Source organism: Gekko japonicus, unplaced genomic scaffold (genome assembly GCF_001447785.1).
Source record: "Gekko japonicus isolate JY-2015 unplaced genomic scaffold, Gekko_japonicus_V1.1 scaffold225, whole genome shotgun sequence".
Classification (NCBI taxonomy): domain Eukaryota; kingdom Metazoa; phylum Chordata; class Lepidosauria; order Squamata; family Gekkonidae; genus Gekko; species Gekko japonicus.
The window spans coordinates 1,242,009-1,252,392 of NW_015174280.1; the positions used below are offsets into that span (position 1 = coordinate 1,242,009).

A 10,384-nucleotide genomic window follows, 5' to 3' on the forward strand; every position below is an offset into this window, starting at 1 on the left:
CATAGGACTTGGTCTCCAGACCCCTCACCATCTTCCTTGCTGTCCTCTGGATGCATTCCAGCTTTTCTATATCTTTCTTAAATTGTGGTGCTCAAAACTGAACACAATATTCTAGGTGAGGTCTCACCAGAGGAGAGTAAAGCGATACCATCACTTCATGTGATCTGGACACTATACTTCTGTTGATATAGCCTAAAATCACGTTTGTCTTTTTAGCAACTGCATCACACTGCTGACTCATGTTCAGTGTCTGGTCTACTAAGACCCCTAGATCCTTTTTGCATGTACTTCTACCATGACAAGTCTCCCCTAACCTATAATTATGCATTTGATTTTTCCTGTCTAAATGCGGAATTTTACATTTATCCCCACTGAAATTCATTTTATTTGTTTTAGCCCAGTTTTCCAGCTAGTCAAGATCATCCTGTATTTCTTCTACCATATTTGCTACCCCTCCCAATTTAGTATCATCTACAAATTTAATAAGCATTCCCTCTATCCCTTCATCCAAATCATTGATAAAGATGCTGAACAAAACAGGACAGATCCTTGAGGCAACTCCACTTGTCACTCCTCTCCAAGAAGATGAGGAACCATTCACAAGCACTCTTGGGGTGTGATCTGTTAGCCAGTTACAGATCCAACTAACAGTCATAGGATCCAAACCACATTTTTCCAATTTGTCAACAAGAATATTATGTGGAACCTTATCAAAAGCCTTACTGAAATCAAGATAAACTATGTCTACAGCATTCCACTGAGCCAGCGAGGTAGTAACTTTCTCAAAAAAAGAGATAAGGTTAGTATGACATGACTTGTTCTTGAGAAACCCATGCTGGCTCTTAGTAATCACAGCTGTCCTTTCTAAATGCTGAAGGACTGTCTGTCTGATGATTGTTCTAAAACTTTCCCAGGTATAGATGTCAAACTGTTGGGTCGGTAGTTACCCGGATCCTCCTTTTTCCCCTTCTTGAAGATGGGGACAACATTTGCCTGCCTCCTATCTTCTGGCACCTCACATGCTCTCCAAGAATTTTCAAAAATAGTGGACAGAGGCTTAGAAATTACATACACAAGTTCTTTTAGTACCATTGGATGCAATTCATCTGGCCCCGAGGACTTAGTTTCATTTAAAGAAACTAGGTGTTTATGTTCTACCCCATGCCGATCCTAGGCTGCAACTCCCTTCCCTCATCATGTGTTCTTTTTTTGCCATATTGAGCACCGTTTCCCTTGCAAGAGAAGGCTGAGGAAAAGTAGGAATTGAGCAGTTCTGCCCTCTCTCATCATCTTTGTTCATCTTTATCCTGCCCTATCATTGCACAAGGTTGTCCTGTCCCAGTTTTTCCAGAATGTAAAGCACAATAACAGGATAACATTTTGCACCCTGGGGTTTTATTGTTGTTTTTGTCATTTTTCATTTCATACTTCCTGTGTGTCCCACAAAGGATAAGTGTTGTATACCTCTACAGGTGTACTAAAGGACCCGTGAAAACCACCAGGTTCCCCATCGCTCCTGCAGGATCGATCATTTTACTTTTGGGGTGTTCTCTCAATTTTATTTTCATGATTCTTGTACCTCGGCAAGTATTTAGCTGTTGAAAAGGAAAGAGTCTTTCACCCCAATGGGAAACTTGCCCAGGCTACTTTCTCCCTTTCGTTTAGAGCTCTCCCAGATTAAGCTGAGGAAATTTAAGTCTGTATGGAAGGAATCACAATAAGGTATTTTATAGTCAGGTAGCTGACTGAGCCATTAGGGCAAATTCACAGATTGGGAAGATTATAAAACATGCCATTTAGTGAGAGTGGAAGAAGGGGGGGAAAGCTCTGCTAAAAGTGAGCTGGATCTGCAGACCTGCTCTTCCATATCTTTCCAGCAGCCCCATTTTCCAGACTTTGGATGCTCCTTCACACACAAAAGAGTGAGGAAGCCTCTCTTTTTTTGGACAAAGCCTACTCTTTCCAAGTCACACTTGAACTGGTTTGTTCTGCTTCATGGTATCTTGACGTTTGCTGTAGGATTTTCTTCCTACAGTAAACCTATTTGTTCCACTTTCCACTTTCCTGCTAATATAGTGGCTCTCTGCTACTTCTCAAAGCTCCCAGCGCTGCTGAAATTTCTTCCTGGCTAGTCAGTGAAAAGAATGTTGACCTGTTACCAGAGAGAGAGAGAGAGAGAGAGATGCAGGGCATTAAGGGAGGGAGAATTGGGTCTGGATGAGAGATGCTTGGATAAATGAAATTTACTCGGTGTATTTTTGTTCTTTCCTCCATTCTGAAACAGCTGGCTCTGTTCCCACTGTTTTTTGTTTTTTCCCTCTCTCGATAGTATTGATTTAGACTTCAGGGCGGGTTTGTAACATATTCGTTCTCTCAATAAAATAGATGCCTCTCTGGATTTTTCCAGGTAGCCAGTTGGAAAAGCAGAGCTTAAGGATGAGGGCATGGTACAGCTCCTGTAAAGGAAGGAGAAGTTGTCCAGTTGGCTGGTGAAAATTTGTTAGAGATAGAAGGAGCTCCTTGGGGTTAGGGTTATGGGAAGTTCAGAGTGGGGGGGCGGGGTAAGGAAGGACGCAGAGTGGGCATTGAATGAGGTTTAGAATCCAAGACTATATATTTATTTGTTTGATTTTTTTTTTAGTTGCCACTCACCCGAAGGGTCTTGCGGCAACTTACAACACTAAAACCAATAAGATAAAACAACATATAACAAATATAAAATATTAACATTAAAATATATGGCTAACACCATACTACTATTAAAACAGCCCAAACGTGTGGTTACCCTCCAAAGGCCAACCTAAACAGTTCGGCTTTGCATGCCCTGCAGTAACTAAACAAGTCCGGCAAGGGCCCGGGTGTCATCCGAGGGAGCATTCCACAGGGTAGGGGCCACAACTGAGAAGGCCCTTCCCCGGCGACAGCTAACTGAGCCATCCTGAGGCTAGGCACCTGCAAGAGGCCCCCTAGATGATTACCGAAGGGAGCATGGGGGGTTGTAATAGGAGAGGCGGTCCTGTAGGTATGAGAGTCCCAGACTGTTTAGGGCTTTAAAGGTAAACACCAACACCATGAATTGGATCCAGAGACTAATTGGTAGCCAGTGCAGCTGCTGCAGCATTAGAATAATATGGGCTGACCATAATGCTCCAGTCAGCACCCTGACAGCAGCATTCTGGACCATTTGCCATTTCCAAAGCATTTTCAAAGGCAGCCCTATGTCAAGCAAATAGCAGTAGTCCAATCTGGAGGTGATGGTTGCATGGATCAATGTGGCAAGGTCTGACCCAGACAAATAAGGAGCCAGCTGGCAGGCCTGGAGTAGGTGAAAAAAGGCTCACCACGGACACTTGTTTACCCAATGATAGCAAAGAATCCAACCACACCCTAAGGTTCTTTACAGAGTCTACAGCTGTCAACTGGGCACCATTGAGTCTCAGGAGTGACCTACCAGCTGGCATCTCAGTCTTTCCCAGCCACATCACCTCCATCTTGGATGGCGTCAACGTCAGCCAGTTCTCCCTTAACCAGTGGACCACCACATCCAGGCACAGGGATAGTGCCGAGAGCCCCGCCGCCGGCTGCTTATCCAGCAGGAGGAAGAGCTGAGTGTCATCAGCATATTGATGGCACCCAACTCCAAACCTCTTGACGATCTTGGCAAGAGGGTGCATATATATGTTAAGTAACACTGGAGAGAAGATTGACCCCTGTGAGACCCCACAGTTCAGGTCTTGTCGGGAAGACCTCCCCTCCCCAAAAGCAACCCTCTGGGAGCATCCCTGGAGGACTGAGGAGAACCAACTAAGGGCAGTGCCCCTTACCCCCAGGGAGGCAAGGCGGTCAATCAGGACCAAATGGTCAACTGTATCAAAGGCCGCTGATAGATCCAGAAGGATCAACAGGGCAAGCATGCCTCTATCCAGACACAGACGGAGTTCGTCAACCAAAGTGACCAGTGCTGTCTCGGTCCCAAAGCCAGGCCTAAAGCCTGATCGAAAAGGGTCCAGGGCAGATGTCTCATCCAGGAAAACCTGGAGCTGCTGGACCACTGCTCACGCAATGACCTTCCCCAGAAAAGGCAGGTTAGACACTGGGCTGTGGGTAGGGGGATCAATAGTTTTAGTTTAGTAGAAGAAACCTGAGGAGAAGGCAAGAAGAACAGACGGAGTGTTAAGGAAAAGAGGAGCTCATGGACAATGGGAGAATGTCACCCAGGCCAAGCGGCAGGAGAGGCTGTGTGCTGTTGGCAGGAAGTTGGGAGGTCCACAGGTGGGGAGTCTGGAGCATCAGGGTGATGGAAGGAAGTGTAGCAGCGCTGGCCATGTGCTGGGAACCAGGCAGATGAGGAAAGAAAGGGAGTGGTGGAGACGTGGAGCTGAAGAGACCAGAGACCAAGGAAAACATGAGGTCGAGCCTGCCATGGGGGCTGGAGGGTCTGCTTGCTGTCGGGAGGAAGAGAGTGGTCAAACCTAGGGAGTGTTGGAGCATAGAGGGTAGTAGGAAAGGGAGAGACCAGGGCACCACGTGTGGCTCTGAGCAAATGCAGGCACAACCATAGACAGGTGTTTGTAGGTGCGGGAGGGATCATTTCTTTTTGCTTTTGATCCTGCTGTTGCAGCATCAGAGATTGTGAGCTGAATGACAGTCAACAAATGTGTCTCCTGCGATGTGGGTAAGAGGATGAATAATAGTTCCAGCTTAATATCGCCTGAATAGAGATAGACACAGAGATGGCATTGACGTTTGTTGCAGGCTTACGTTGTTCTCTCTTCCTCCATTTTATCCTTGGGGCAACCATCAGAGATTGTGAGCTGAATGACAGTCAGCAAATGTGTCTTCTGCGCTGTGGGTAAGAGGATGAATAGTTCCAGCTTAGTATCTCCTGAATAGAGATAGACACAGAGATGGCACTGAAGTTTGTTGCAGGCTTACGTTGTCCTCTCTCCCTCCATTTTATCCTTGGGGCAACCCTGTGAGGTAGGCTAGACCGAGAGAGAGTGACTGGCCTGAGGTCACCCAGCTGAGCTTCCGTGGCAAAAAGGCAGAGTGAGGATTTGAATTTGGCTGTCCCCTTCCAACTCTGTGGTTCTGTGATTCTATGCACTTGTCAGGGATGTTCTAGGCCGATCTTGCACTGAGTAGGGGGTTGAACTAGATGGCCTGTATGGCCCCTTCCGACTATGATTCTAAGTTCTAGTGTGACGGCCACTACAACACTTTTACCACTAGCACACAGTGGGGAGAAAGGCTTGGAAAAGCCAAACCGCAGCAAGGCATCTGTCTCTGGCAGTTGCTTCCTTCTGCACAGACATCTCACACTGCTTCATCCTCTTTCCTCCAGGTGTGTGTGTTTTTAAAAAGGCACAGCTGTCGAGACACGGTCCTTACCACCTGTCTTGAACAGGAGCTTTGAGGAAAGCTTTTCAGCCTTCGGACTATTCAGGGACTACCTAAATGTGCATTTTTAATATTTGTGAGGTTTGCATTTCTCTCTGGAGGACAGTTGCTTATTAACTTAATTGTCCGCGTGTTTTCTTGGCGCCCACCACTCATACACTAGAATTGTTCCTATTGATAGCAAAGTTTATGGCTCCAGGATGGAGAAATGAAGCTATGCAGATGAAAGGCAGGGAATTCTGTGTGTTCAGGGGACTCCCAAGGTGTGGCAACCCCCCCCCCCAAAGTTTATAATACACACGAGTGCTCTCTTTCTGTCCAAAAATAAACTACCTAATGAAGACTGGATTGCTCATTGCTCTCTACGGTGGTACTAGATGTTTAAGGGGAGGGGAAGGGGGGGGGAAGCTTGCTTCAATAACCTCTGAATGTTTATAATCTCCAGGAGTAGGAGATTAGGGTCAAGAGATGCGTGCTAGGAGATGCACATCCTCTGACCTCCACTGGTCTAGGAGCCTCTTAAGCTTTTAAGGTCTCTGACCCCTGTGAAGCGGGAAGTGGGGGCAGGATTAATTAGGATTGGAGGGAAATTCTTAAGGACTCTGTAAAGCTGCAACAAGGGTGGAGCCTCTTAACATCGCTTGGGTTCCTGGTACGGGGGAGTGAAATCAGGGTCAAGAGATTTGTGTTCAGGAAGTGCACACCCAGTTACCCCAAATTCTCCTGTCCCTCATTGGTTGAGAATTTATGCAAGCATTGACCTGTGCTCTAGTGCAACATGGTGGAAGTTCAGGGCCGGGTAAGCAGGGAGCTACTCCACTAGCCCCAGGTCTCCGCAGTGCTGTACTGTTGCACGAGGGGGTATGAGATTTTCCTAACAACTCTTCTAATTGTTTATCCCCTCCCCTGCCGTTCTGTGCAACTCCCCAAATTGTTTGGTACATAATTTTTCAAATCGACTTGAATCGTTCATAGATGTCTGACAGCAGCCTGGTATTGGAGCTGACTCTTGGCTGAACGCTAGAGGGGTTTTCTTTTCTTTTTTACCCAAGTGTTCTTGGTTACGTCCTCTGAGTGGGGTTGGGTTATGATGTCTGTAGGGCATAGATGAGAATGCTTTTGTAACTCTGCTGCTAGGGCAGGCTTGGCAAGTAGCAGGTAATGAGGACCTCTGAGAGAGAAGCCGTCTTACTAGCAATGAGACCGGTCTGCCAGCAGCGAGGACTCCATCAGCCACGATGCTGGGAAGAACCATTGCATGCCCTAGAGTGCCCAACAAATAAAGATACTCTGTTCCCCTGCATCAAGATAGCATCTGTGAAATGCTGAAAATCCCCCCTCCCGATTAATTCACCTCCAGCGAGTGCATAATTTTTTTTGCTGTATCCCCCTACAATAAGCATATTATCCCATTTCAGAAAAACATGCGTATTACTTACCTTTAGTATTCCGTACATTTTTACAAGAACCACGATTAAGATCCTATATTTTGGTGTGAAAGTCAAGAAAGATCGGGGCGTGGATGGCGAGAAGGCAGCCATGCCCCAAGAATAGCGGCATAGCAGCAGAGATAATTCATTTTTCCTTCTGTTCTGATGTAATCGGTCTGTAAACAGTTTACAATGCCATAATTGTGCCATTAAAATTCTAGCTAGATAATTGGAAGGACTATATTACCGTCCTCATTTGTATGCAGCGAGGCGGGATCACCAGCCGTCCATCCCATCTTCAGCAGCGTCCCACTGGAAATCTAACTCGTAATACCGGCTGGCATTTTAAAATTTTCCCTTCATTCTCTAATTCCTAATCAGTAATTGCCTAAGTGGTATTTGCATCAGGGTGGGGAAGCATGAGAATCAGCCCAGCTGGTAGAGTGGGAAGGCTCGTCATCCCGAAGGCCTTGCGTTCAGTCCTTGCTCAAAGCCAGCTTCGACTTCATACACAGAGCTCTTGGGTCAAACAAGGAAGAGGGATGGCTGGACTTCTTCAGAGATTCCTGTAGTCCACCTTTTCAGTTAAGGGCGGCTTTTCACAGGGATGACAGAAGAGCAGAATACAACAGAGTTAAAACCGAAACACAAGCCCCCCTCATAAAAATCAGAAGCGCATCAAAGGCGAGGAGATTTCTCAGAGGTAGCGGGGGGGGGGGATGGCTAGGCTGGACTGATCTTTTCCCCCTTATCCACCTGAGCAATTCTTATGGGTTAGTCCTCCTCTTGAATTAAGTGCAGAGAGAACCCCCCCAAAAAAGAGACTTCCCTGTCTCTTCCAACGACATCAAGTGGGTTACAATTCTTTTGCGTCTTAACCTCATCAAATACTCCATGAGCCAGGGTTGGCTGAGGTTGCTCTCACCAGCCAAGATCACTTTTCTAAATTGCACGCATCTCCAAGGTAACACCACAGCCACCCACTTTGTGATCCTTCACAAGGAAGGATTTTTGCGCGCTCTCCCTCCAGAGCACTTTAATTTGGAAGAGGTCACACCACCAAGAGGAGAGGCCCAATCTTTTATATGTCATAATAACTTAAGAACACAAGCGCGTCGGCTCACTTCAAGTTAAAAACCTTTACTAGGTTAGCGAATAACTGGTCTTTGCATTTAAAAGCTGTTCCCTATATTATAGACCACAATATCAGTATTCTGGAAATCAGAAACAGGCATACCAGTGATTTAATTGTGTTCTCTGTTGACTGCGAGAATGCCCTGTAGGAGGCTGAGGTGCCCCAAAGTAGCATCTGATTTCCAGGCCAAATGAGACATCAAGCTTAGGTCTCCAATATCCGAATCTGAAATCTCCCACTGCCCCGATGCTCTCTCTGCCTCTCAAATGTCTATAAACTGAGTTTGTGCCAGCGGATTTGGCATCATTGGTGAGATTTCTGTGTTAACTGATTTCCAACAATCTGCTCAAACCTCTTGGGGAGCCGGGCTCCATGCTCGAGGTGATTTACCAAACGTTTCTAATTATGAGACAGAGCCATCTAAAAATTTAAAAAAAACCACCTGTGCCTAGAAATTTATTTTGTCCATGAACAGATTGATTGACAGCTATGACTCAAAATGCAGGGATGCCACAGGACCGTATCTAGCAGTTCCAGGCACTGGGAGGAAGGGCATACAAGAAAAGTGGCCGCAGAGTAATTTATAGGAGCAAAGGTCCACCGCGAGGATAGATCGGTACATGAGGATGGTAAGATAAGGCCGTGGGGAGCTATGAAGAGAATGAGATTGTGCTGGACCCAGGAGAGGACAGGAAGTCTGTGGAAAGCTTTAAGGATGGGTGTCAAATGGTCAGAACCAGAGAAAGGTGGATAGTGTGGGAGCTACAGGGGAGTGGACCAAGGTGCAACGAACAGCTAGGGAGGATTGCCAGAATCCAGGCAAGACTTGATACCATTCAGACCAATAACAGTACTTCCTTTATAGCCTGTTTCTGCTCTGCTGCTGCTGCTGCTTTGGATTTCAATATTAATGTGGTATTAGTAGTGTGTTTGTGCTGGTGTGTTTCAGATTGCTATGGTAGCTCTTTGCTTGCCATTTTTGATGAGGAAACAAAAGAAGATGGGGAACCAGCATACGTGGAAAAATACATATCACCAAAAACCACTGGCTGGAATCAAAAAGTATATAAAAATAAAAGTTTTAATACCAAGTTCAATCTCACAATATAACTAGATAAAGCCAAGGTATTCTTTCAGGAAACAACAATAGTGCAAAGAAATGAAGTCCCAAAAGTCTCAATATGTCTCACTTCTGTTTTATTGTAATTGCATAGTCCAATCTGACGTGCATTCATCATGGAGTGGACTCATTTTATTTCTTGAAAATCCCTATAATCCTGAAATACCATAAGCCATAGAGACGCGTAGTCCAGATGCAAGCGGCTGCGTTTCGAATAATTCTTTTTAAAAACCAATAGGCTACAGTGGGACCCAATCTCACTTCTAGCTACTTGTTGGTACCTGTTGTGGAACAAATGTCCATAGTATACGTGGTGTAGTGGTTAAGATCCGTGGACTCCAATCTGGATAACTGGGTTTGATTCCCCACTCCTTCGCCACACAAAGTCTGCTGGGTGACCTTGGGCCAGTCCCAGTTCTCTCAGAACTCTCTCAGCCCCACCTGCCTCACAAGGTGCCTGTTGTGGGGGAGAGGAAAGGAAAGATGGTTGTAAACTGCTTTGAGACACATGAGGCCTGCTGGGTGACCTTGGGCAAGTCACAGTTCTCTGAGCTGTTCACTCAAAGGCAGTTCTCTCAGAACTCTCTCAGCCCCACCTGCCTCACAAGGTGCCTGTTGTGAGGAGAGGAAGGGAAGGCGATTGTAAGCCAGTTTGAGAGTCCTTAGGGTAGAGAAAAGTGGAGTATAAAAACTAGCTCTTTTTCTTTCTCCCCACAGGGGACTCAGGGCGGCTTAAAACATTTAAATACAATAAATATAATATAAATAAATACAAGTATAAAATGATAAAAGCAATTAAAACATCAGCTTGACAAGTCAGTCTGAATACTAAAGAAGAGTATCTGCAGGTTGCTAAGCACTGTAGGACAGCCATCAGAGAGACCAAAGCTCACAGTGAGCTAAAGCTGTCCAGGGAGGCTCGCTACAACAAGAAAATCTCCTTCAGATATGAGACGAGGAAACGCAAGATAAAAGAGGCAATGGGCACACTGTTGGGTGAAAATGGAGAAACTCTGACAAAAGACAGAGAGAAGGCAGAAAGGCTTAATGCCTATTTTGCCTCAGTTTTTTCCCTGAAAAAGAGAACAGGTTCATCTAGAGATGGTAGTAGGCAAGGCACGACATCCGGTCTGCTGGTTGACATGGACATGGACAAGGTAGTTGAGAAGCACCTGGTTGCATTGAATTGCCGAGCTCTACATCTGGGTAACAAAAATGAGGAACATGCATCTGGATGAAAGGGGAGATACACTTCTGGGTAGCAGTGTGTCTGAACAGGATTTTGGGGTATGAGTGGAC

General features: G+C 45.9%; 1 protein-coding gene across 1 annotated transcript in view; it reads left to right on the forward strand.

The window, feature by feature from the left end:
- Positions 1 to 10,384, forward strand: part of PEPD (peptidase D) — a 226,760-nt gene that overhangs the window by 160,113 nt on the left and 56,263 nt on the right. The window lies entirely within an intron of this gene.